The sequence below is a fragment of the Cydia pomonella genome, chromosome 2, assembly GCF_033807575.1.
Source record: "Cydia pomonella isolate Wapato2018A chromosome 2, ilCydPomo1, whole genome shotgun sequence".
In the NCBI taxonomy this organism is placed as follows: Eukaryota; Metazoa; Arthropoda; class Insecta; order Lepidoptera; family Tortricidae; genus Cydia; species Cydia pomonella.
In genome coordinates, this window is record NC_084704.1 from 16,103,992 (window position 1) to 16,131,446 (window position 27,455).

A 27,455-nucleotide genomic window follows, 5' to 3' on the forward strand; every position below is an offset into this window, starting at 1 on the left:
ATCTCAAACTACCGTTAATATGCGTCGTACCTAATTAATTATCCTACCAGCTACCCACAACCGTTGAAGTTCAATTACATAGTTCTTTGACAGCAGTAGCCGGTAGAACTACTGAGAACCGTTAGTAGGCGTGAGTAGAGCCGGCAGTCAGTAGGTGGCGGGAGGCGGTCACGAGCAACCTGGAACACGAGGAGAGGTGTGTGAAGCGCCGCGTCATCATGTCGTCGCCACTCTGCTAAACGCTGAGGTGGCCAGGGGCTACCAACATTTTCTTTTTGATATTAATTTGAAACTTTTATCTCTTATAATACAAATGCATATAGGATGTATATTGTATCAGTCGATAATGGTGAAGTTTTCGTACTGATTGTCACATTAATATTAAGAGGATATTCTCCATAGAAGCGTAGTCCCCATTTTCCTCTCTATATGTTAATATTATAGAATATAATTTTACAAAAATATAACGGAAAGTAACAGCAGTGCCTTTCCAAGGCAAGCATCTCTAATAGCCGCATTTCATATTCACTAATTAGGCTGTAATTAAATAATCCTAATCCATTTTAAAGTAAGACACAAGTAAAGTAAAACGAAATAAATAATACTAAGTGCTAGTAGAAATATACTACATATCAAAACATGCCATATTACTAACACACTGTAATCAGATAAATATGTGGTAAATGTACAAAACTGCAGGCAGGATTATTAGGATCATTTTAATGCTCCTAATTTGCTATAATTAAACAGTTAGTAATTAAATATGTTACCAAAATATACCAAACCACTGACACGTCATCTACCGTGAAAATAACAGATACATAAAAATAACATATTTTGGTTGCCCATCTCTGTATGAAGCTGCGCCCGCGCCGCTGTGGGAACATTTCGGTTAAGTGGCCCATAATCACGCGCCCCAAACTACGGCCAAACTACAAATAACATGAAATGCCATAATTGGGGGAATACCGGTATAGAACTGGTTAGCCATTAGATTGCGTTATACCAACCTATTTATGACACCTTACACGTCTGCATTGAAAGCAAAGAGTTTGTAGGTATTTAACGTATTAAAGTATTAGAGACTGGAAACGACAGTACTCGATGAAGTTAGTAGTTATGGAAAGAAAGTAGCTACTAAATAAACATCTTGTTTTGATACTTAGTTATTATAATCTCTGTGCGCTAATAGCAATCTTCGTGAAGCGAATGCAGCGATGACAAATTTATAGTGCGCACAATAAAATCGCTCGTAAAAATATTACTATCCCCTCCGCCTCCTGGCACTCCCGGCCCCGCGTTCCCCCGAGAAATAACACACTTTGTCTTAGGACATGCATGTCAGAAAGTTGCCGATCGTTGAAATATTGGATGAGTTGTAATGGGAATAACAAGGTTTACCTCGCCCGCGATGTGATTTGCTTTGGACCGAAAATAGGAAAGTTACAGGGAAAAATATGCATTAATTTAGACTAAATACGTTATCAATAAAGTTAGTAAAAACTATTACAAACTAAGCAGGGTTATCACGAAATGATTAATGAAATGGAAATGTGATAGTTTACTTTAATATCTACTCATTTCAATCGATTTAATTAGCATGCAGAAAATAGCTAGGTATCTCTTATTTCATAGGAAAAAATCTTTGTAGACCTCTAAAACCACAAAATAGCTCAAAAATCTTCGTACCTCCTGAGCCTATTTCGTTCCGATATCATGGGCTTAATCGGGCCGCGTTTACTGCTGATGCGATCGTCGCAAGGAACGGAACACGGCGTTACTGGGATTGCGCGTTATGACGGATAGGCCGTTACCAGCGCAGGCCTGGCTGGTTAGCCGACTTTGATCTCGGTTGAGCTGCCCTGGAAATAGATAACAATATTATGTTATTTTTTATAAGAATATAAGAAAACTTACACGCTTTAAACGATGTATTATTAATGCTGCTGCAGTTACAATGAAAACGTAATCTTTAATATAATATATCTTAATTTATCGATATTATTGTAACTCTAATCACAAAATACATGACAATGAATAAATAAACTATACATATATATTAATACATATAAATTGTACTATACATATAAATGCATAAACATGTAATTATTTTAATATAATTACATATATTAAATTAATAATAATTAATGTACCTAGTTGGAAGAGATCCCTCGAAGGGATAAGTTTGCTTTAAAACTAGTCCAATGTATCTCTGTTATGTGTTCATTACTTAATTACCTAATACATGTAGAGACAGTAAAGGGTGTGTCGTAGAGCTTTGGTTGGGTTGTATTTAGGTATTCTGCTCTTACAACCTCCCATGGACAGATTTTTGTTTTCTCTACAGAATACTATATTTTCTACTGCATAGAATTTAATAACTGCAGTAAAGCAATTAATATCACTACATTTATTTCACAAATCTCGCAAATTTACTTATAATTTAGAGTCGGAAAGTTGCTTGTATCTATTTGTGCTATTATTGGTGCGTTAAATTGGCGTTTGCTGTCAATTGCAGAAAACCGTTGAGTTTTAAATCTAATTATTTGTATTAATTTTCTTCAATTTTTCGTAGGCGGTTTTCTATACAAGGCGTAAAATACGTGTTATCGGCTACGCTAGTAGTGCATAGCTTGAGCTGGCAGTAAGTGTATTAGTAAATTTAGCTTAGCAGACATTCATTGACTAGCGGAACGAAGTTCGCCGTGACCGCTAGCTATGATTGAATTCTCTGTTTTCTGGTTTAGTTTAAATAAGTAGTAATTTAGTCTCCTAAACCCTTCAGACTAAGAGTGAACTGAACTAACTAAATCAGCTACTAAAGTCAATATGAGAAACAAAGATTCGTCACAATTGCTTTTAGCCAATATTTGTTGATATTCAAATAATTCAAACCGCTTTCAGATTTATGTAAGCTTGATTTCATGAACGTTGTGAAACATTTTAATTTGTCTATGAGAAACAACTCCAATTCGTAGGAATACACAAATCAAAATATTATAAATATAATTAAAGGTATTATAACATATAAATTAAAACGAAAACGATAGGTCTAATCAATATTTATATGTTACCTAATTGCATTAAAACTTTTTTATCGAACCTAAGTAATATAAAGCCTGACCAGTAATATATGTAGTAATTTCATTGGAACTAAATTTTTCATACTAAACTGAACTGTCACCCTATACATGAGAATGAAAGCGCCCTCTTGACAATGATCATATATGGTCGGGTTTTAATAGGACATATAAAACTAAAAAAAAGTTTGCCTACCTGCCTGAAATATATTTCAACATCTCAACCTAGAATGAAATAACACAAACAAACATTAGTATTCCTTTACAATTCTCAACACAACCCTCAAAGACAACAACCCCCGCACGCCATAAATACTAATTGAGGCTGATCATGCAAAATGCCGCGCACCCCGCGTGCGCTCCCCTCGGCCCGCCCTGCACCCAGCTAGGGCGCCGCTCAGTAGGGAGCCCCATAAAGACAGAAGTTCGCTGGTACTTCACGACATATGCTTAAAAATGTGTAGTACGTACTCGTTTTTTGTACAGTTCACTAGCCCGGAAAAGCGTTAGGCGTATCAAAAGAATTTTGAACGTGGCACTACACAAAGGTTACCTGGAAGAGATCGCTTTCAAGCGATACAACCGCGTATACAATATTTGATTCCCTTCTCATATTTCTTTCTACCGGTCCTGTTGTATCTGGGTTGTGTTTAAACTGTCGCGGGTGATAACTAACTGCTTTGGCTCAGAGATCCAAAAAGAATCTTGGCCTCCGAAACGAGTGAACGCCACCTGTCCCGATCCAGCACGGTTTCCTGCCATGAATTGGCATTCAGCCGACGCAGTGATAAAGAATATTATTTATCCTCACTCACCCTCCTTATTCGCGAGTGATAAAGAATATTATTTACCCTCACATCACACAGTTACTAGACGCAGTCGTTAAATGCAACGGACTCATAATAAAAGGTACTGGCAAATCTCCGGGACATCATGTAACCAGTTACTGTCATGGTTCTTCTTTAGGCGCATAGTACAACAATACCAAAATATTACCACTAAAATAGTCCATAGGCTTTTACGGCAAATGTTTGAAAATCTGAAGGTGATATATTTTTGGCCAGTACTGTAGGTAGGTACGTATGTACGTACCAAATATATAAGTCAGTTGCGACTCGCTCGATGTCGAACAACACATCTCTAAACGAGGGTAGATACAACTTGTGTAGAGGACTCAGAAATAAAATCATAATTTGTGTGTGTTTTCAAACGAGATGAGTCGTAAGCGACCCATGCCCTCAAAATCACGAACCAACAAAATCCAAAACACCTCTCCGTCAGGACTTCTAATCTACCACGAGAGGCTTCTGAAATAGGCCGCATCGCACCAGCTCCCTTTACTGGCCATATTTATGGACGGTCGTCGGACACTTCGTTTTTTACGATATACATAAAACCTGCCGTGAAAGATTTACGCGAAATATATTCCGACTAATGCTGATTGTCCCCTCGCGGATAATGTTATTGCTGCGTTCTGCGTAATCTGCCGAATGCCATGGAGAATAAATCGGTCACTATTCAAGCCAGCAAACTCTAATATTTGTGATTAGGGAACAGATATGGACTGAATTAGCCTCCATCAACGAGCGCGCGATCAATTTTTTGATACGTCAGTCACCGGCGGCGAGTCATTTCTTGCGACAACATTTGATTTGAGCCCACAAATTGAATTTGTGGCACAATGCGACCGAAATGGAAAGCAAACGGGAACCCAAATAAATATTCGCTCTGGCAACAATCGCGTCACACAATTACGATGGAAAACCTTGGATAAACAAAATCGGAAGTGCTGGGGTTTTTTTTCGCTGGAACAGAAAAAGCGGACGCAAACACGATGTAGCGAATTTGGAAAGTCCATTCGGTTTATTGACACAGGGGGGGTCAGCCCCGCCTGCCGCGATTTACAATAAATTTCAAGCCGAGAATATGTTAGCAATATGTAGGGCCGAGGTAGGGCTGTCACCCATTCATATGCCCCTAAACGTCTTTATAAAGTCCTTTCCGACACAGTTTCGCTAGTCACCAATTCATAGCTATAGTTTTTATTTTTTTAATTCCTCCCAAATTGACATCATTACTCGAAGATAAAAGACACTAAGTTGTCACTGCCAGCCCTGCAGTCTAATCACTCAACCCCCTAAGCTCACTTTAAGAACTGCCAGAAGGTCACATTTTATATCCCGGGGTGCATGTATGCATGCATGAGAAACTCACTCGGCCCCAAATGCCGTGCAATCGTGTAAAATTATCAAATTTGTGCCTTTACATTTCTTTACATTTATAGCTTGGGGTGGACTTACCACGATAATGTTTAGTTAGAAAATAGACTAAAATTTTGGAGAGCAAGCAAGAGGTTATTTACAGGCATAGTATGAGCTCACATAACATAGTCAGGAACATAATTCGCTAACTGGATTAGGTGTTTTCAGAATAATTTGCTTTCATCTTTAGATTTAATAAGGACGTGTTTAAATCATGTTTAATTTAACACCATTCGCTTTATTTGTATAATCATATGAATAGGCATAAATTCAGTTTAAAAATAAAGAGGTAACAAAAAATATTAACGGCAGCGGCACCAGTCATTGGACATTAAAGAGAAAATTTGGAGCATTTTTGATGTTTCAAGGACACCTGTAAAATTTCTACGTTAAAAGTTGAATATCCTATTCATTCCTTTTGTTTTCTATGTATTTAATAAGAGATACTGCATTTGTTTTCAATATTATTAACAAATTATTTTGTATGTATGGCGCCATTAATTTTCAAACGAACAATATCAATGAAAAAACAACGTAAGCAGATCTATATTTTTTAAGCTCTAGTTTATGGTTGGTTTGCCAGCGTTTAAAACTGATGGTAAATCCCTACTTATTTTACAGAATTTGTCTATACCATTCCATTACTGGTGCCAGTCCCATCACAGGGGTTATTAACAGGTTATTAATTTTGTTCTTTTTATAACAGCGATATGCTTAGCAGCAATCCCTTGTAGTTACCACAAAATGCCTTTATTTATTTATAACTTTTAGAAATTGCAAATTTAAAAACACACACACTTTTTTTTGTCTAAATATTTTTTTATAATTCAAAATAGTCGTTAAGGTAATCTGGGTACAAACCACGTTTGTGATTCAAGAAAATATATCAATCCTTGCCTACACAAGCAGACCAGCGGAATATGAAGTGTAACAACATTATTACGGGGGTGGTATACAGCTTTTATAAGAAAAGAGCTTAAGTGTTTTAGAAAATGCAGTGAATTAGGCTGTTCTGGATTGAAACCACGACATTTATGGCGGCTGCAGCGAGCTAGATTCGCCCCGGGAGACCGCCTGCGGGGCCATCGCTTATGCGTGGCTACTTTGTTTATTAGCATCTGGGTAGTTGGTCAAATATAAGTATTAAGTGTATTTGTGTATGTACTTAATTTTTATTCAGCGCATGTCTAATCAGCAAAAACGATTAATAAGCAATGTTCAAAATTATCAGATGTGCTGTACTCCCATGGCAGTACCAAATTATTATTGACCGAGCGGTGCGAGATATGTCCAGATGTTTTCCTCTACAGAACATATTTCTCAACCGCGTTTTGTGAAATTTTGTAAGTAAATAAAATCAATAATTGTACAGTTTTAAGAACTTCGGTCGCTTAGTTACTTGACTCTGCTGTTGACTGTAACTAACTACCTCTAATATTTACCACCCGGTGCTTACCCTAGACATTTAAATTCGACAATTCATTCAAAAATGTATCCTCTAACGTAAACTGAATGACTTAAACTAATACTTGGGAACCGCACTTATTAGCTACTTACTAACTGACTAACTGTAGTTTTAAATAAACATATGTACTTATTATTTCCCCCTTTCAGCTACATATATTACAAATACATAAATAGACAGGTAGTTAAGAATATAAATGACAAAGGCAAATTGCACATAGGATAAAATAATTTAAGTAATAAAAAAAAAAACGAGTTGTTTGTAAAGAAAGAGCACGAATATGAACAAGAAATACAGAACAAAAGTAGCGGAGCTTACGTAGCCCGCTCATTACGCGAGCAGCAAAATTCCACTCTTTATTTATGAAATAAAAATGAAAACATTTCTACGGAGAGACGAATGGCCGCCGGCCCCGGGCCTCCCCGGGCCGCCGCCCAGCCCGCCGGGGGCCCCCCCAGGGCGGGCGCAAAGTGACAGTGTTATATCATTTGAAAGTGCTAGATTGTGTGGGTTTAAATAATGGGATGGTTTGAGATGAATATTTACGAATAGAAAACGTTTTTATCGACTTTTATTATAATGAAATAGTTAATTATGCAATTGTGTTGTACAGGGGTGATTTCTAATAAACATGAAGAGGTTCACTTATGACACGATTAATCGCTTCGATCAATCTGACGAGAACCGTGACGATCGGTCGATTCTAAAAAGCCAGCCAACACACGGAGAAATTGGTCGTTACTCGATGCACGATCGAGGGATGCAGCAGTCATATACGGAGCAATTAGTCGTTACGATCGATGCGCGATCGAGGGAACCGATGTAATGCGTGCGGCGCCTGCATCAAGACTGAGACAAAAATCAAATCGTAGATCGCAAAGAGCCATACAATGTCGATTCATCGTTACGATATTCATGATTGCACGGGTTTTCGTTGCAATTTCCGAAATCGTCTTCGATTAAGTAAATCGTTAACGATAGTAACTTACGGCCCGACTCGAAGAATGATTAAGACACGTTTAAGATCTTGGAAAGATCTTTAAAAGATCGATAACTAAACGACATGTCAAAATTGACGTTTATTTCGATTCCACTGTGATCCCAATAAAGTGACATTGGTTGCCCGAATCGAGCTGCTTCTGTCAATTATACGAAAACAAACGAAATGTAAATGAGAAATTATCTAAACCGGAACTTATAGTTGTCGTATGTTATTCTTCGAATCGGGCCGATAGACTATATCAATCCGTCGGTTTGATCGGTCTGTAACGAACGGATTGATCGTACCATGAGTGAACCCCTTTACAGTTACGATACGTTACGCGCTTGCTTCACGTTCTCAAAACAAATGTTGAATATACCTGTAGGCGCTTCTTCAATCAGAAACGTCACTTTGGATACTGACAGACTATATATGTAACAAATTCAGATCAAATTCATAACCTCATATTACAATCAAAATACGCCAAGTGGGATTTTAATATCGTTGTTTAAGAAAAGTCTACCCATTTTGTAAACGTGTTCTAGATTAGACACTTAGGTACGTACTTTTCTGTATGTGTAAGGCTAATACAATCGGCACTCTTGTAGAGACGTAATTATAGTGTAGTTTAATTTCGCTACAGCCAAGGGTGGGGGGACCGGAAAGATTTTTCAATTACCAACTTTGTGCCGCTCGCTCCAATCTCGAGTTACAGAGTACAAAGAAGATATAGATGTTTTCTGTTTCAAATGATATTGATGAGATATTGCTTTTTTAATGATTTAGAAGAGTTATGATACCACGACACTTCAATAATCAAGGTGAGAAAAATAGTTGTGCTCGTTACAGCCGAACTAAATAACCGGCAAGGAACGGCATAGCATCATGAATCATCGCTAATGACACACATACATCTCCGAATAGTTTTCGCTATACAAATTATTTTATTTTGTTCTTGTTCTGATACGTTGTCTTGTTATGGCAATGTGCATGACACGCAGCACCAATAAATGCGAACGAGATGCCCAATGATAGCGCATTTCACTTTCACGTGCATCAATCTACGTGAGGGTGACAATCTATCATCGTCGTATTATAACAAGAACAAAATCTTAATATTTAATTAAGTCATAATCAGCCAGCAGTGCAAGAAAAATACATTTTCTCAAACATGCAATGAAATATTGATGTTATGTTCCTTATAATAGGCTGCGAAGTATGACGTTTCAGGTGCGGCTAGGACAAGAGGTGGTTAATGGAATTTCATACAAATCTTGCAGGCCTAGGCCGGCAAAGTCCTCTTTTTTAATTTCCATTCCACATAAATTTGTGGCACAGGCATCATGACATTCTGCCACTATACGTATTTAAAAAAAACAATAAACGATTTGGTATGTACTTAGTGCAGTTTTATTTACATAATAAATCCACATGAACATAACAAATAAGACATTATTATCCCATAATTATTTTCTTAACTATACATATACACATTGAAATATTAATATTTCATCTAAATATTGACATCTAGTATGCTTAGAATAGCGGGCGCCAGGAGAGGTAACTGGTTATCACAAACTCTGAGACTGCTAAGGGAATCAGTACACGATATTCCTGTTCTTGGGATGCCTTCCGACACGGTGGCACCCAAATTTTGTCCACACAAACTTTACTCAGTGGAACTCCCCGAAAGAGAGGACTATTCAAACAGTCAAATCAAGTGAAAAGAAGGAAACCTGAGGTGGTACACTGATGGCTCCAAATCCGGATCTGAATTAGGCTGCGGTGTGTATGGCCTAGGAAGGGCATTAGCTTAAACCTAGGACGTTACTCCTCTATATTCCAGGCAGAGGTATACGCCATCCTAGTATGTGTGTCGATCAACTTGCAACGCAACTACGGCAAAAATACAATCTATATCCATTCGGATAGCCAGGCGGCACTCTTGGCCCTAACCTCTGATGTTAATACATCAAGGCTGGTCGACAACTGCAGGCAGCTACTGAACAACCTTGGAGCCAGGAACATGGTTGTTCTACGTTGGTCTCGGGGCAAACGGGTATCGCAGGAAACGAAAAGGCTGACGAACTCGCGCGAGCAGGGGAAGAACTTCAGTCCTGAGCCTTTTTGTGGTATTCCCAAAAGCCTAACGCGGCTCACCCTAAAGACCTAATGTCACTACAAAACCATTCAACTCTGGAGAGAAACTACAGGCTTGAATCATTCCAAGGCGCTTATGAAGACAATCAGCTAAAAGGTGGCCTCGAACGCCTTAGCGCTATCTAGAAACCAACTGCGCAACTTGGTAAGGGTGTTTACTGGGTACTGCGGCATAAATAAGCACATGCTCACTATGGAGAAACGTGACATGGGGCGGTGTAGACTCTGCATGGAGGCAGAGGAGACGCCTTTGTATATCCTCGCAGAGTGCCCTTGCCTAATGCGCACTCGTGACTCAATCCTGGGCAAACACATATTACGTCCGGAGGAGTTAAGGTTTCTCAAGATCAATAAGATCCTGCAGCTGTTTGAAGTTGCAGGTTTGGATCGAGAATTGTAGTAGGTGGCGATCACAATAGATCAGGAATGGTCGGAGTGATATATATAGGCTGTAGAGCCTTACATAGCCCCTGACAAAGAAGAAGAAGAAATATTGATAACAATGGCAAGTGTCAATTCTAAAGGTTCGTCTCTGAAACGTGCTTTCGTACTTTTTTGAAGTAACATGATAATAAATATAAATATATGAAGTATCTGTTTTCTATTAAATTATTAGTTTTTGTTTTGTTTACTTATAATTTCTTTAAAAATAAAACTTTGATTTTTTTGTTGTTTATTACCTTGGCATAATTTTACTTCGTAATTTTTTTATATCGCTACATTTTTATATTGCAAAATTTTATTACGTCAAATTTTATGTGATAAATAATTGTGTAACAAATGATTTTCTAAGGCAAATAACATTATTATAGGTAGGTTAGGTTTTTTTTTATGACCCTAAAAACGGACGGAGCATGCTTATTTTGGCACGTTTTATTGGATACATTAATAAAAATTTAAAAGAGATTCTTACCTGTAGATAATAACTCAAAAATGAAATGCTATTTTGAGCCACAAAGTATGTAAACAAAAGTACCCTCTTAATTTAGCTGAATGGTGCATCACCCTACCCGCAATAAAATCATACTGCAATTTGAACCTTGCATTCTAACAAACTAGGTTAGATTTCATAATGCCATTCAATATGTTGCTAAGTCAACGTATGCCAATCAATACGTTTGACGAAAACATAATTGACATCTTTAAAAAATCCCATATAATAATTTGTGTAACAATAATTTATCAAATCATTAGTTGGGGAATGATATCAGTGCGAAACGTTGAGTTGGGAAATAATAATTTGACCAAATAAAAATATGGGATACTTAGTTCGGGGAGTTAAAAGTTTGCTAAATAATTTTCGTTGAAACATTAGTGAACCATTTAAAATTTATCTAGTTTTATGTTGGTTGCAGTAAATTTCGCGCCATACTTACCTGTATTGATTCACGTGAGCTGGCGGCATTATTACTTAAAAACAGTTCTGTTAATTTTCATAAATACTTTATGTTATTATTTGCTCTTATTTATTAGCTTTTAGAAGCAGTTGTTAATACTCGAAGAGTACTCAAATCAATATCAATATATACCTAAGTACCGCAAATATTCTTAATGCTATGCTCTATTTATTGTATATTCTGTGTACCTACTGGTTGGCTTTTACCCATCATCGGTCCGATCTAAACGAGGCAATGCCGCATTCCGTAGCTACTCTGTGCGTCTTGGAATTCTTAATATCTGTGCGCTAACTACGGACGGTATAATATCGCTACCCCCACTCCCACCCCCGCAACACCCTTAGCTTAAGCTAAAACTGAGATTACGGGGACACAGTTTAAGTTAGATTGAATTTTAAAGTCAAGAATTATAATTTAACGGGACTCATGTATGACGATTGGTGCGCATGGTTTTGGTTTGGTATTATGTAATACCTACTCGTACTCTGCATGTTTGAAATTATGATGATGTTTACCAGATTTTTACTAATACTTAATCACGCGATAAGATAGCCAGCTGATAGTGTTCAGGGTTTTAAAGGGTCGGCAACGCAAATGTAATACCTATAATGCATTGTTAATATTGTTATTCCTTTATTCCATTACAATTTTTATCAAATATATGCGAGATTTTCAAAATTGTTAGCTATTGACAGTTTAACGTTATCGCAACTGATACTAGAATAGAGGTCAATGCTTTTTTTCCTCAGAGATGATCTAAATTTGAATGCCATAAGCAAATCGATTTCGATGTTATTATTACGCAATAATAATATTTTCACAGATAAGAAACTTTTTGTAAGAAACAGTTTATCTTAATGCAGGCCTTTATTTGTGGTTTTTGAACGCATGATAGAGAGTTTATAATACATGTATGTATGTAGATAAAAATTATTATAAACGAGGACCACTTTAACACTTAGTACCCTGCCAATAGTAGTGTCATTATCATTAGCATTACTTAATGCTTGCGGTTCAATTGTTACTGGCGATAACGATTAAAACAATAATGAAAAATAACTGAAGGTATTCTTCTACCAAGATGGTTATCTAAGAGAGAAATTACCGTAACTAGAACGGCAATCCACGTGCAAAAAAAGCTAACATGGCCACAACCAATCTAATATGTAGGCACAGATAAAAACCGAATCACAATAACGAATGATACAACTAGGCTTGGATTTGATTCCGAAACCCACTAAATGAAATCCCGCAAAAAATCAAGAGCAGTAACAAGCGTCGTAAACGTCCCGCCAGCGCGAGCGAACATGTACAGTCGCCATCAGATATTTCGAAGCAGCCAAGGTGTCCAAATATTTCTGAGCAAGACTAAATTTCAATACATTCTGCACACTGAAAATGCCATTTATATCATAACTATTGCAATGGCAATCAAATCTGAGCACGGTTTTTTTCAATAACTTCTTTGCACACGTCCAGTCGAAAATATCTGATCGCACAAAATGTCAAACGTATCTAAAATTTCACAAAAATCTGCTCATTTGAGGACATTATACTGTATGTGTTTACTATTCGTCCTATAATTAACTAGCTAATAGTGTGGAACAGTCACGTCTGAAAATATCGATACGCAAAATATGCCAAAAATATGTATACACTACCTTAATTTATGGGCATTAAAGTCATGTATACATATTTTTGGCATTTTTTCGTATCGATATTTTCAGACGTGACCGTACGTGTAAAGATAAGACTAGGTAACATTAAGTCTCAATCACTTATGTATTCCTAGTACCCGTACAAATACTCTACTTACCGTCTTTTAAAATTTCTTGAAGGAAATGTTTTTATTATTTAAGCACCTATATTGTACTTTATGTTCTTACATTTATACGTGTTTTTGCATTGCTTATAAATGCAACTATGTGGAAAATGGACATCAAAACAGTGACTCAAATACTCGTGCTTGTATACTTAGTATTCTCACAAAATCAACGAAAGACGCGTAAAGAGGGACACATATATATCCTTTGACGTTACGTTACTCTTCTCGTGAATTGTCAAAATTTAAAATACGAAATTCACTTTATAGTTTGTTCAGGCTACCTTATCTTATTTAACCTTAATGCAAAAGCTAAGGCATTATCACCTGTATGCCGACGACCTTCAAATTTACTCGCAGGGTAAAACTGATGATCTTCATACTGTCATTAACACCATAAATAATGATTTAGTGAAAATATTGGACTGGAGTGTTGCTTTTGGCCTCAAAGTGAATCCTTCAAAAACGCAAGAGTATTATTTTTGGAAGTCCAAAATTGCTATCGAAGATAGACTTCAATATACTATCCCCAATTTATTTTGATGGCGTTCTGATCCCGTATTCGAAGCAAATAAAGAATTTGGGACTTCTCATGGATAGTACCCTATCATGGGTGCCTCAAGTTGGCGAAGTAAGCAGGTAGTTTGCAGTGAGCTCTCTTAAAAGGCTACGAAATCTTCTACCAATACCGACCAAAATTGCGCTTGCCCAAACCCTCCTTCTCCCCATTTTGGACTATGCTGACGTTTTATATCCTGATCTAACGGAGGAGCAACTTAATAAACTTGAGCGCATCCAAAATATCTGCATCCGGTTCATATTTGGGTTACGCAAGTATAACCATGTTTCTCTTTTCCGCTCACAGCTTAAGTGGTTGCCTATTCGTTTTCGTCGTAACTTTCATATTGTGTCTCTCCTATATTCTATTCTTTTCCTTCCAGCAACTCCCCGCTACCTCAAGGAGCGTTTTAACTATCTAAATTCTGTGAGGCTGTCGCGCAGCCTGCTTCTCTCCGTCCCATCTTCTTCTACAAAATTTTACAACACTTCATTTTCTTTCAAAACTCCTTACCCGTTGGCATTAGACGCGCTCAATCTCTTGCTGTGTTAAAAAAATCACTCAAAGAACATTATTTAGTGTTTATATTATAGTACATAGTTATTTTTACTCTGTGGCTGACATGCTGCTGTCATATTTAGCTATGTTTTGGTTAATTTTATATATATGTTTATTTATGTCTATTTGTATTCCTTATATGTGTACGTTTATTCACTGTAATTGTTTGTGTGAATGTAGGCTTCATAACAGTTTAGCAACACCTACTTTTTCGATTAACTTCTCTATTTCCGCTACCCAAAGGTTGTCTGGAAGAGATCGCTTTTTAGCGATAAGACCGCCTGTTATCTGCCTCTACATTTAATCAATTGTTTATTTTTCTTGTATTTTTTTACTGAGGTGTGCCAATAAAGAGTATTCTATCTATCTATCTAAAGGTATATTTTACTTTAATGTGCAGATCTTTGTGAACGCCCTAATTACTTAGATACGTTTGACATTTTGTGCGATCAGATATTTCCGACTGGACGTGTGCAAAGAAATTATTGAAAAAAAACGTGCTCAAAAATTTTGTCTTGCTCAGAAATATTTGGACACCTTGGCTGCTTCGAAATATCTTATGGCGACTGTACAGTTAAGAGTAAATCAGAGCACTTTTACCGTGTGATGATATTTTTGCTTTATAACCAATTATTTTTTACAGTATAATGCGTATTAAAATGTGTGCATATTATAAAATTACTCAGCTCGTGATTTATTTTTTAAAATTAATCGCTTGCATGTGTTTTTACCCTAATCTCTGTTTGTAGGTAATTGTCGCTAGCGAGTGAAAGCATTGCATTGATTGAGATAATTAGTAAGTGAACGACTGTTTTTTAGGGTTCCGTAGTCAACTAGGAACCCTTATAGTTTCGCCATGTCCGTCTGTCTGTCTGTCTGTCTGTCCGAGGCTTTGCTCCATGGTCGTTAGTGCTAGAAAGCTGAAATTCGGCATGGATATATAAATCAATAAAGCCGACAAAGTCGTACAATAAAATATAAAACTTTAATTTTTTTGAGGGTACCTCCCCTACACGTAAAGTGGGGGTGAATTTTTTTTGCTTCAACCCTGCAGGGTATCGTTGGAAAGGTCTTTCAAAACTAATAGGGGTCTTCAACAAACATTTTTTGATAAAGTGAGTATATGAACAGTTTAGCTGTTTTTGAGTTATCGCAAAAAGTTTCTCCCATAGTAAAAAGACTTACTTTAATTAGGTACTGATTATGCAAATTTGCCTATTTGTTTAACTCGCGTGAAAGGTACCGTTTCATCCCTTGGTTAACAATTGACTATACTTTAAGCTCCAGTTTAGCTTATTGTGACGGAAGAGTAACTACGGAACCCTACACTGAGCGTGGCCCGACATGCTCTTGGCTGGTTTTTTATTCATAATTGGGAAACAAACAGCTTTACAATAAAACAAAGTATGAACTATGAAATGACAAACAATGACTAAAACATATTTTGTATATCTTTTCCTTCTAAGAGTCAAAGTTGATAAAATATTCCCTGTGCATTATTTTTTACAGTTCGATAGGAAAAAATAAACTCATATAACGAGGACATTCTCACCTAGTGATGTTTTAACGGCCTTGTGGAAAGCCAGATATGTCACTACGAGTATCACAACTTATCACTATCACAACTCTCGGTATACCTAATAACAATTAACCATTTAAAAAAAAGTTGCTGCCGGTTTGTATTGGTTCTCGTTTTATTGCCTTTTATCATATTGTAAGCAAAGGTAGGTACAAACTTTATGTTGAGGTACGCTGTTAAAACCTGACGGAATGTCCGATTTAGTTTTTAAATTGGATTGCGCGGAGCTCTCGAGCGTACGTTCAAAGGCGTTTGAACAGCTTTACAGCTTTTACAAAGCGAGCTTTATTGCCGCACGCAGCAACACGTAACGAGCGAGCTTTGATCAAAGACGAAGCAAAAGTCGAAATATACGATTTAAACAATTGGCTTTGTTTGTGAAAAAATTAGGTCAAAAGTATTTATTAGGTACGTATGATTTATAGCTATTGTAATAAAAATCTTCATTGTTTCACATATTAGGATCGAAGTTGTTTTCTTGGGATAATAGATTTAAGGTGGATTCTGGAAAAAGGTTCAATTTCCATAAAAAAATCATTTCCTTTTTGTGTATGTATTGCATAATATTATGTATTTGCACATGTTGCAAGAGGAGTTTGTTATACTATGCCGCTAATATTTAATATTTTTATAGGTTATAATATGCCAACGAATAAACAGTCAACAAAATTGCACATCATATAACTGACAAAGGAAAATAATATATATAATATGACATATGTTGTCAGCTCGTTTGTTGACTATCACATAAAAAATAATGAAATTATTTAGCAAAAATACGACAAAAAGCTGTAAAATATTTTTATTTATAAAACCCGAGAGCAACCACGGCTACTTGATTGATATGATACAATTCTTATTGGCAACCTTGTAGATTTTTCCCTCAAATGAATTCTTTATTGTTTAAGATTTTTTTTTTTATACCTACCAGACAGATTTTCTTAACAAAAGTTTTTTGCGGAAACAGCAAAACCGTTCACAGGGTGAAGTATAAGTAGGTTTTATAATTTCCTATCTTTTTATAGCAAGTGATAGGTAATAGTGTCACGTCTAATAAAGTGTAGGTGGTCCGAAGGTGGAGTAAAGACGGGCGGGCCGAGTGCATGCTGTAAAATGCACTTAATTGAGTTAGTTTTATGAAGCGCCGTTACGTGGCCTTTATGGCTCCGGTTGATATTACTCATCCATAATAACTTTGTAAAGGACACTACAATTTTAATTATAATGGTATTAAAAATTAATTAAACTAACGATAATAATTCAGAAAAGTTCGTTCCAATTTACCATGTTTATTAACTAACATTATCTACATAAGTACAGACTAGACTCGTATGCTCTCGATTTCTTAAAATTGAAATCTATGTACCTGTTTCTTGGAATTATTATTTTTACTGAGCGTCGCAAATGAGTATGGCGTTTATATCTAAACATTTTTAAAACATATATGTAAACATAATTAAAAATACACATTCAGAGTCTATTGCGCAGCCACGAGATTTTGTGTCGTGTATTCATTTAAACAGATATTTCGAGGAAATGTTTAAATTATACATACATATTGAAGCTTTGGATTTATCTTGCTTTTGATTTGTTTAATTTTTAGTTAAAATATCTAGTTTCTATAAATATCTATATGTACCTATAATTAATGCAGCATCCACATGCATCCCCTATGCAAATAGCGGCTTAGCGCCTGAGGGGTGCATTATCGACCTGCGGTACATTAACGCGTTTCTCTGCAGACTTTTAACTACAGACCAATCAAAACAGGTCCTTATGTATAGATGAGTACGGATAGTTGTGGAGTGGTTTGAAAGTAAATAGGTTTGTGAACATGCTACGCCGTTGCATGCATAATGAATGTTCTCCCTAGTGAGCAGTAAGATTGCAATTGCAAGTGCAGTTTTGTTTTGGTATGTTCCAGTAGAATGCATATAATATTACGTACATTTAGTTAGATTAGGATGAATAAGTGAAATTAGCTAAATTAAAATGGTAGGCTTAAATATTTTTAGTAGTAGCTTAGTAGTAAACTCTTTATTGTAGAAAAATGAAAACAAAACAGGAAATAAAACACTTATCATTAGTACAAAGACGAACTTATCCCTTTAAGGGATCTCTTCCAGTTAACCTTTCAGCAATTGAGGGAGAATTGGCGACGGTAGACATCCGTACTGAACAAAGTGGCGCAAAAAAATTAAATAAAAAAGAAAATAATGCTTATTTAAGTCAGTGAATAATAAGCATTAAAGTACTAACGAAAAATTTCCACTTAACTTTAGTAATCCATGGCGCAAAGACTTATTACAATTTAAAAACTCAGCTGATTCCATCACAGATTTATTACGTGAGTCAGTTTTAGACGTTTTTACGTCAAAACAAATAACAGCGAGTAATTTTCAAAAACAGTTCTGAAATTTATTTATTGGGTGTATAATTTAATTAAACTAACGATAAAACTTAAGGTTGGACTGCACCTACCAAAATTGTGTATTTCGACGACGGTGCCAAAAACAATAGGTAGATATTATAATTCGGTTTGTATACCTACATTACCCTTTTTTTGCATACCTATTGTAATGTAAATCTTATTTTATCTCAGCTTTGAGTAAATTACCATTTACATCACTATCGAGACCTTACAATACTTAGAAACGCATTGCAATATTTTCATTCTGCGCATAGTGTACTTCATGCGGTCGATTCTTCTTCCACTCATCAGTGGCCAGTAATTTATAATATAAGCGAAGATCTCTTGTGAAATTTTTAGTTTAGGTAAGCCTCGTGATTGCAAATCGCAGTCAACCCAAGTCTGGAAGAGAAAAACAATGGGCACTAAAGTTAGTTGCCTGAAGCACTTTCAAAGAATTATACCCAATTGGCAATACCTGTCTCGTTCATTACCTAAACTGCCTGCGCCCGCGCCGTAATCAGTGCGATTGTCTCAAAAACGGTAGCCCTCCAGTTTCAACTTAATTTGCGCCAGCTAATCCTCACCCTAATTATATCCCCCCACACCTAACCAAATCTTAATGACCTGCTCTTACGAGACTGTGTCGTAAGGGCAGAGCTCTTGGCGCTTGGCTTTCGAGCTCAGTTGGTAAATTGATTCCGCCAGCCTCCCCGCTTAATAAATGTGATTTTTAAAAGTTAAAGTTTCTATTTGGGTTATTTCATTAGGTTGTAATTCGATACTATAGAGATCGACTCAATATAAATTGTTAATTATGTAATTCTAAAAGACTCTCATATATTATTCATTGGTAGAATTAAACTTAGGCACACTTATTTATGCTACGTTCTGAATTAAAAAATAATTGCAAGAATGGATTCTACGAGTACGATCAAACATTGTTTTGTTCCGATTTATTTTCGTGATTAAGTATAATTCGTGTTAAAATGCTAAAAACAGAATACTTTTACTACTATATGTATATGCTACGAGTATATAGAACAATATTACATGCGTGATTAAAAGCATATTTATTTACATATGCTGATGATAAATATCAACTTAAAACTTCGGTTACCTAACATTTTGCCCAGTCTCTTACAGTAGTACATTAACTCTAAGAGTAACATGCGCCAACATTCTCTTTGCATATAAATATATGTAGAAAGCAACCCCAAGACTGGACCTACCGTAACGAGGAGTGAAGTGTCGCCAACCTTAATTACGATAAGGGGGTGTATGAGGGAGATATGGGAGTGTGGAGGCTGGACAAACGAAGACAGACACATACTGGATATATAGGTACATATATGTTTATGATTTATTAGTATGTTATCGTATTACAAATAACCTATCAAGCAAAGAATCTACATAGACATACTTTAAATTAAAATTATTTTGAACGTACTAGTATCGAATCAATTGATTTATTGGCCGAGCGAAGCGAAAGTCTCCGTTTCAGCTGTGCACAAATTTTATTTCGACTGTCCGGATATTCTCCTCTACAGGTCACATTTTTTAGTACGTCAGTAGCAAACAAGCCTATGGCTCGCCTAATGGTAAGGAGTTAACGTAGCCTATGGATGCCTGCAAGTCCGGTGTTACATGCGCGTTGCTGACCCTAACACACCGCACCCTCGTTGTGAAGTTTTGAGCACGTTCTATAATTTAAAAAATATCGATTCACGGGCCGATTCGAATAATGATTAAGACACGTTTAAGATCTTGGAAAGATCAAGATCTATTACTAAACGACATGTCTTAATTGACGTTTATTTCGATTCCGCTGTGATCCCAATAAGATCTATCTACGATATTTCTAACGTCAAACTGACATTGGTTGCCCGAATCGAGGTGCTTCTGTCAATTATACGACATACAAACGATATCTAAATGAGAACTTATCTAAAACAGAACTTATCGTTATCGTATTTCATTCTTCTTTCATTCTTGAATGTTGAAAACATCGTTTATAATGAGAGCTAATTGTTCCAACCTCAAGCTGAATTTATCTGTAAAATTCAAGTGAGTGAATTTAATCAAATGGCCAGTCTTCGCTAACAGTTGTTGGGCACTTAATCGAATGAATATAAGCGTAAATATTGTATCAACACGTCTCCCTCGCCGGCGGCGGAGACGGGGGCTTCGGGGGCAACACAATGCATATCCGAACTACAACTTTTCTAGTTCGATTAGTAGGTAATACTTATTCTGACCGACATTAAAGTGGAGTTCCATATAAATTGCAAATAATCTAAATAAATATGACAGAATTCGTTAGCATTTGACATATAAACTAACTTTTTACGAAGGTTAATATTTTAAGTAATAATTGATATAATCACAATATTTAAGTATATAGCCTGTTGATATAAGATCATGGTTGTTCTTAAAAAGAGGGAGATTACGAAGTAATGCAGGTAAAATGGTTTGCTTAAATTATTTGCAATTTCTATTGAACTTCACTTTAAAGAACCTATGAATAGCCAGTACAGTGTGTATTTGCTTTGTATTGATAGTTAATCGACTTACGCAGCGGCTTACGTAAGCGAATAACTCACGAATGCGACGTGGCGCGGCGCGGCGGCCCAACGGCATTCGCGTTCACAACGAGATCGCCCACGTAGGACACTTCCATAGGTGTCAAAGGATTGATTTCACCCGCGCCGCGCCGCGTCGTTTCGCGTTCGCGAGTTATTCGCTCACGTAAGCCGCTGCGTTATTCTTCCTTATACCTACTGAAAAAGTATAGGCTACGGAACCCTGCAGTGGGAATGAAAAACCAACATACACTAAGAAAATCTACGGTCTAGTTAGCTATTGATATATTTATGGCTTTACAGTATTGTTATTAGTTAAGAGAATACCTTAAATGGAAAAAACAACTTCATACATATTTTTGCGCTTATGATGACTTATAAACAGGAGGCTTATTCTAATTGTAATAAAAGGTTATGAATGAATTTGATTTAGACTTCAATGGCAAAAGTGAAGTTATTTAGTTGAAAAAAGGTCTATTTTGACTTTGATAAAGTATATCATTAACGAATCCAGATCCAATTGATAAACTGTTATGACAATTAGAATAAGTCACTAGGTAAAAAAAAAACAAATGAAAATAAGTAGTTGGAATAGTTGAATATATTTTTACCACAGTAACAAGCGTTTTGATGTTTCATAAAAAGTGATTCGTTATTAAATTAGTCTACTTATTATTATACTGCCAAGATTTCACAAAAAAAGTGGTCCATAAACAACACCGCATCTTAACTCACTCGAACGTCGAAACGTGTCCATGTGTACACACACTCATGACTTATGAGGGGGTGAGGCCGCCGACTCGGGCGCAGGGGGAGGGCCGGTGCAGTCGCCATAGCAACCGCCCCCGTCTAATCAATTGCAGAAATATGTATGGAAACAAACCACCCTAACTTGAGCTGTATGCCCCCGCCATAATGCGAGATTTAAGGACAGAAATGGGGGATTAGAATGTAGGTTGAGAGGGCAAAATAGGACGGTTTACCGTTACACACACTTGGATGCGGCAAGAAGACGTATAGAGTTGGAGTTATTATTGTAATCGGTTATAATAGAAAGGCTATTGAAAGTGTGTGCAGTTTGCTTAAATGGTATAATTATTTAAATTTTTAAACGAAGTTTTATACCAGATACCTGACTTTTAAGAACACATTTGGGTATTTACTTTTTACTATACAGTGTGGTGTGGTATGGTAAACCGATCCGATCTAATATTAAAATTAAAATATTGGTTATCGAATACCCTGAAGAATTAATTAAGATATGTTGCCCTATTTTTACATGCATATACTTACGATATAATAGTTCAAAGCACATACTAAAAAAAATAACTATCTACCTTCTAAACGAACTACTGAATCTAATAAACAAGTAAATGTTCTACTTTGTATAACTATAATTTAGGTACTTACCTTGTACATTACATTGTGGTAATCCAATGTGATCTAATATTCAAATAGTGGTTAGCGTTTATCTTGAATAACGCCCGCGTTACGGCCCGATTCGAAGAATAAGATACGATAACGATAAGTTCTGGTTTAGATAAGTTCTCATTTAGATATCGTTTGTATGTCGTATAATTGACAGAAGCAGCTCGATTCGGCCAACCAGTCACTTTGACGTTAGAAATATCGTAGATAGATCTTATTGAGATCACAACGGAATCGAAATAAACGTCAATTTTGACATGTCGTTTAGTTATCATTCTTTTAAAGATCTTTCCAAGATCTTAAACGTGTCTTAATCATTCTTTGAATCGGGCCGTCACTCATTAAGACAACTTTAAATGAAATTTCATTAAAAATATGCCTTCTGCGTAACGCAAAATACCCAGACAGTTGTTGATAGTTTCTTGTGAGCTATGATTTCAGATTTTAGTCGGCTGGCTATGCTTAGGATTTCTTGAATTTAGCGCTATGCTGCTCGTTAAAATTTCTACATCGGTCTCACAAGCCAATTCTAACGTACACTGATATCAAAATGACATTTACATGACGTCATTCATTATCGTGCATTTCACTCGTACTTGTACGTACATGTATTGGCGCGAGCAAGACGCACGATAACTAAATGACATCATTCAGATATCGCATTAGTGTCAGGGTACGTTCATCACTGAAACCTATATTTGGCTTAACATGTGTTTGATCGTATTAAAAGCACAATATAACTAGAATTGGACAAGAAGCAGGTGTTGGTAAAATAAAAATGCACTAAATAATATTACAATAAAAAATATATTACACACAGTAAAGCCACACAATAAAATCAAACGCAAGCTTCTGAAATGGAGCCAATCCCACCTGCCTCGTAGCCGCGTAGCGCGTAGCAATGCTACGATGTAGCTGCTACGAACGAGCTGAAAAAAGTTTACAAGATTGTGAAGTTTGTACTATTTTGTATTAGAATTTCAAGCACTTATTGTTACAACAATATATTAATAACAAGACTTGACTGTACTTTGCTTTGAGCACACATTTGGAGGCGTATCTAGCGTATTCTTGTTGAAATACCAGGTTATGAATTTAATTTGGATTTGTTATGGGTATGATCTGTCATTGTCAAAAGCGATGTTTCTGATGGTTGAATAAATTGTTATTGCAACCAGAATACGCCTCTTGATGAGGCTGCCTTAATTTTTTACAGAGTTCCTATGGCAGCCTAAGTCTCCTACATCAGACCAGCTTGAAGTTACCATCGCGTTGGCGCCGTGTAGTTACGAATATATTCTTGATTTTAATTTAATCTAATACCAAGAAGTGGTTGTATTTCTAATTTACTAGATTGTATTGCAAATAACAAAAAGAAATGCTAAAAATATTTTTATTATTGAAAAAATATTTACAAGATACCCTAATTTGAATTATAATTTACTTACTTAAAACTCTACCATTGATTCAAAAGGGTTGTCAATTGACAATGAAAAGGATGTACGCGTTGAATAATAATCTACTTACATTGAAAACCGAAAATTTGTTTTATTCGTCTCTCCTTTCTGTGATAGCGAATCTGCACACTCCACTCTCGTACAGATCTGTATCCAACCAATATAGTTAATCATTAATCACTTTTGACATTATTTCCAAATATATTTTATATTTATGAGTACTTCAATCTATCATTTTTAAAAATTCAAATTTGTTGTAATATCTATAACTTAACCAGGCACTTATTTATAAAGACCTACCTCGACCATAATCCATAGGTTTTGAATGGCGTCATCAGACAAAATATCTGTGAACAAAAAAGGTAAAGATAACAAATATCCAAAGGTATTTACAGGATTTAAGGAGCTACTCTTAGAATCATTAAAGCTCGTATCCGTACGCCTCGCTAGAGCATTAATATCACACACATCTACATAACGGGAGTGCACATGACAACCAGGGGAGGAGCAATTATTCCCCCCCTTCCCCACAAGTCCTGCTGCAGTCTAATGATATTTGGGGGTTATTAATTGATAGCACCTGCGGCCGAAGGCTCGCATTATCGATGTTTATCGTGCCAGTAATAGGTTTGCTGAAGCAATGGCTTGTGAAATGCCGTAATTATGTTTCAGCAACATTCATAAGTTGAGAGAGACGGTAAGTTGGATGTAGAACTGTGATGAGATGTTTGTCAACGTATTGACTTATTACGAGAACGCTGAGCATACTAAGCACTTATAATTTAAAGTCATTCCCTTCTAATGAATAACGCCGTAAATTAAGTCACATTTACTAAATAAATGTTCCGTGCCCGAAGGATTTTATCAATCAATCGTTTATTTGTAGATAAAAACATAGCATATGCATGCAAATACAATTTATATTGAACATTACCCCACCGGTAATGTCAAAATTATATAATTACAAAAAACAAAATAATAAAAATCCATTACAATTAAAAATAGTGTGAAAATTAATTATACCTACGTATTCAAATATATGGTTAGTACTTTAAAAAAAATTAGCTAAAAATAAAAAATAAATAAATAATGTTAAATGAGATAAAAAGTGTCGCCTTACCCGTTTTTATAGTTCTGTCGTAAATTTCTAGAAACTTCAGTAACTTGTCAAATTGCTACCTATATTATCCTTTAGAAGACATATGAGCATATGACAGAACAAGAAAAGGGAAGTACAGTACGATTCAAGGCGTGTGGCGGTGATTGGCTTTGAAACGTTTACATAGATGACGAGTTATTTACCACAGACAAGTTAATGTTTTATATGCTCAGTGACAGTAAATATCATCTCGTTTAACGGCCGGATGCGAAGAATGAGAGACGATAACGATAAGTTTTGGTTTAGATAACGTTTGTATGTATGTATGTCGTATAATTGACAGAAGCAATTCGGGCAACCAATGTCACTTTGTCGTTAGAAATATCGTAGATAGATATAATTGGGATCACAGCGCGGAATCGAAATGAACGTCAATTTTGACATGTCGTTTAGTTATCGATCTTTCCAATATCTTATACGTGTCTGAATCATTCTTCGAATCGGGCCGTAAGAATTTAACATTCAATAAGTGATACTAATGTACAGTTTTTAGTAGGAATGTTCATTATACTCAAAAACAGATTCCGGACAGGGCACGAGAGTAGTAATTTGAGCCTTTAAGTTTTTATAAGTGTTGCCCTAGAAACAAATTTTTCAGTGAATTAACATTGACCTCGGTGTGGAAGTGTGCCTTCTCATAACTTGCAATTTCACGTAGTCAGACACATATTTGCAGAAATATGCCTAGTGACCAACCAAACACCGTAGTCTAAAAACATAAAAAGTTACCGTACCGTAATTTAGTCGAGCCAAAATCTATTCGAAATTCAAACGTCGTAAAAAAGGTTCATAAATTGCTTCATCATAATAAAAATATATTCACAAGGTTATGCGTGAATCATTTTATTGCTAGGGTCCTCTTCACTCCAATCACTCCATTACTCCTATTATTCGATTTAAAACCGATATTCAAACTCCCTCCCCAAGTTTCTGTAAAGTAATAACAATAAAAAAACTCTCTAGTTGGTCGCGTGCGAGAGACGTGCGGTCACGGTCTCGACACCCTCTCCCTTCTAGAATATAGTATGCATTATGCGAAATCCGTAACTCTTATAGCGCCTTCGGAATACCTTAAACTTTATCACTACCCAAACAACCATACACTTTATTCGTAACCTGTTAAGGCTTATTTTGATATGCTTTTGTTGGGATCGTAAGACGCTGGTAGGAAGGGAAAAGGGGGGTAGTTCCGAGCCTGCACGGTGCAGATAACGCTGGGTATTAATCATAGTATTATCGGCCGGTGGCGCGCCTTTGTTACATGTTATTGCAGTTTTTTCTACTACCCTCTCAAGAGTGAATTTTCCGGGACAGATGTTTTAGTAATCCACAAGATATCGGTAATAAAACATTCTATTATTATACTCGTTGAGATGATGAGAGGAAACCTGAATGCAGAATATTGTTAGCTGGAAAATCCGAATGCAGATAAAACATTGGTAAAATGACTTGTGGCATGTTATTGACTTTTTTGTTTGGTAGAATTATGAATACTTAATACTATCAAATATTATAAAACGAACTAGTTACATAAGTAAAAAAAAACTGGTTATTTCAGTGTTGTTGTTGAGATATCTACAGTCCGAACTCAGTTACAATCTCTATATTTTGAGATTATCTTAACTAAGTTTAGCCTCAACTATATAGATAGTAATATTGCTTTAAGCGACGAAGAATTAACATCATCATCTATAACATAATTATATGGAAATATCTCCAAAAATATTTTGCACAATAAAAAAAATAGTAACATTATTTTTAAAATCATAGATAAAATAACTTGTAAAACTCGTGTAGAGTTTGATTTATGTACAAAAAATATTCTATTTATGACATCCTTAAGACGCATGCTTTAATTATATAATTTTATAAAGTTTCATTAATTAATAAGTATTGTCTTGTATTCTTCTACTCCCTTGCGAGTTCAGCTTCTCTCTTACGTGGAATTACCCTTTACCATTAACTTGAGACTTGAGTTTATTATCTATTTCCTATAAAGTACCGAGTGACAAAACAATTTATTCCCAAGTGAAATGTCTAGCGGTAAGCCAACACCAGTGGAAACGTTAGACAAAGTCACAGTTAAAGTTAAACCTCCCTCCTGGATCATCAATCATCTTACACAAATTGATGCAGTTGGAGTCGCGGCCTTTGGGCTTCAGTGTAGCTGGTATGAAAACCATGATGGATGGATTTATTAAAGACATACGCCGTCACAAAGTGGCTTCACTACATTAACTTTCTTAAAAATAATTCTTATGGGAATAAAACACCACACCTGAAACGGAGCGTAGCCACAACCGTTTATATTTTTCGCGATAATGAAACAACAACAATAACCGAATCCAATGGTGAAAGCATTCAGCAATGTAATTACAATTATCTACAGATTAAAAGAATACCTGGACTCGGGTACGTCCTTAAAATACGTCCAAAAGAGAGGTATGGGCATTGTGAATGTCATCTCGCTTTGTGTGGTAGGGCACAGCACAGCGGATGTCATTCCATATCTAGAGCAGAGCCCAACTGGGGAAGTCTAACCTCCACCGTACAGAA

At 36.0% G+C, this 27,455-nt stretch overlaps 1 long non-coding RNA gene across 2 annotated transcripts; it reads right to left on the reverse strand.

Annotated features, from left to right (window-relative positions):
- Positions 1–102: 102 nt before the first annotated feature.
- Positions 103–26,629, reverse strand: LOC133534505 (uncharacterized). 2 transcript variants are annotated; one of them, XR_009802042.1, is made up of 4 exons: positions 24,041–26,629; positions 23,811–23,887; positions 23,157–23,212; positions 103–1,862 (listed from the first exon to the last, which is right to left on the reverse strand). It is a non-coding gene; the product is annotated as an uncharacterized LOC133534505 (long non-coding RNA). The 2 variants fall into 2 exon arrangements; XR_009802041.1 differs by having other exon boundaries at positions 23,811–26,629.
- Positions 26,630–27,455: the final 826 nt, after the last annotated feature.